The 1,792-nt window shown below is 39.3% G+C and overlaps 1 protein-coding gene across 1 annotated transcript in view; it reads right to left on the bottom strand.

Annotated features, from left to right (window-relative positions):
• The window catches only part of LOC127750387 (uncharacterized), a 42,312-nt gene that overhangs the window by 34,394 nt on the left and 6,126 nt on the right, over nt 1–1,792 (bottom strand). The gene's annotated exons all lie outside the window — the stretch shown is intronic.

The raw sequence follows: 1,792 nt of genomic DNA, 5'->3' as shown, positions 1-1,792 counted from the left end.
TACATGGTGTTTAACTCAAGTTGCACACTTGCGTGGTGTGCAAATTTTAGACGTTTTGTAAACGTTTAAATTCTGCACACTTGGGCACACACAGTTGTATGCTGTCAATAGGGAACCATACGGTGTACAGCTGCTACACTTTCGGAAGTGTCGAAATTTTAAACACCAATTGACGTATAACAAAGTTAGACACCACAAAGTGTCGAGGAAATGCACACTTGAACTTAAACGTCAATTGACGTGCAAAATTAAACACTTGTTTTACTAGTGAATGCTTGCAAACTATATTCTTTGCAACGTTGCAAAGAATTTGTGAGCATTGTATTGCAAAGAATTAGTTCGTATTGCAAAGAAGTTCTTTGCAAGCTGGCAGAATCCTTGCAAACAATGTGTTTGCATTGCAAAGAAATTGTTTGTAAGCTTGCGAAGAACTAGTTCGTATTACGATGCTTGAAAATTCTTCGCAAGCTGCAAAGAAAATAGTTTGCAATACGAACCTGTTCTTTGCAAGCATTTTGCAGTGTAATCGAGAATACTGTACAAGATTTAACACGAATTTTTCTCAAATTAGGGCCGAAATGCATTTTTTTACGAATTTGGCATGATGGGTATCGATTCTGGCAATGCGAGGGTGAACTATGCGTTTAGGATGTTTAAAATGATGCTGTAGTACTTTTCTCACGCTGGCTGACGCATCAGGTATACTGTTACGCACCGTGAGAAGGGTACCCCATCAGATAGTCGTCTTGCCAACAGAGCTTCAGGCGTGATTCAGGGGTCGATTCGGGATACATCAAACCCATCAAACTTAAAAATGACATCTAGGGATGGGCGATTTTTAATCGATCTCGTCAGAATCGACCTTTTAAGGTTCGATTTTCGATCTTTTGAATCGATCTCACTGACAGGCGATATCAACTGGATCGATTCGCAGACGTCCGATCTTCAGAGCGATTCACCCCTATAGTATAACCACGAAATTTGGTTCCCTTGCCCTTCCGGTAGAACATTTTCACTGCGGCGCGCTAGCATACTGTCTAGTTCTAGTAGTGTTAGTGTCCAGTAGTTCAACTAACAAGAAGAATATTTTCTTTAAATTGCACGAAATATTCAATTTTTAACAAATGTGATCTTATCTGGCGAATTCGACAAAAAAATATTCGATCTAGATCGATCTGGCTGAGATCGATCTTTTTAACACGATTAAAAGGTGGATCAATTTGAACCATTTTGATTGAGATCGATCCACGAGATCGATCTTTTGCCATTCGATCCCTATCCCTTATCGTCATGCAATCCTGCCATAAAATCAAAAACATAAAAAAAAATTAAGACAAACCAAAAGTAGTAAACCATTGCCTTATTTTCAAAAACGCTACTCACCAGACTGAGGAAGATGATGTGTTAGGAGATATGATTAGGGGTAGCAAGACATACATATACATTTTATGTATTCGGACCTTTTATAGTGAAGACAAATATATATTCAAATAACATTTAAGGTCGGGGTCGCTTTCCAAACGCCCCTAAACCACAACTAAATTTTGCAGCACGAAACCTTTAATGCTACATGTTTGGTCTAATTTATCTCGACTCGACCCCTGAATTACGACTGAAGCTCTGTTGGCAAGACGACTATCTGATGCGGGTACTTTTCTCACGGTGCGTAACGGTACCTCATGCGTCAGGCACCGTGATAAAAGTACTCCAGCATCATTTTAAACATTTTTAACGCATAGTTCACTCGCGCATAGCCGGAATCGATACCCATCATGCCAAATTCGTAAAAAAA

The sequence above is a fragment of the Frankliniella occidentalis genome, unplaced genomic scaffold, assembly GCF_000697945.3.
Source record: "Frankliniella occidentalis isolate FOCC.00 unplaced genomic scaffold, Focc_3.1 Scaffold182, whole genome shotgun sequence".
NCBI classification, from domain to species: Eukaryota; Metazoa; Arthropoda; class Insecta; order Thysanoptera; family Thripidae; genus Frankliniella; species Frankliniella occidentalis.
The sequence above is the reverse complement of the archived record's forward strand: the minus strand, read 5'-3'. Positions and strand labels throughout refer to the sequence as shown.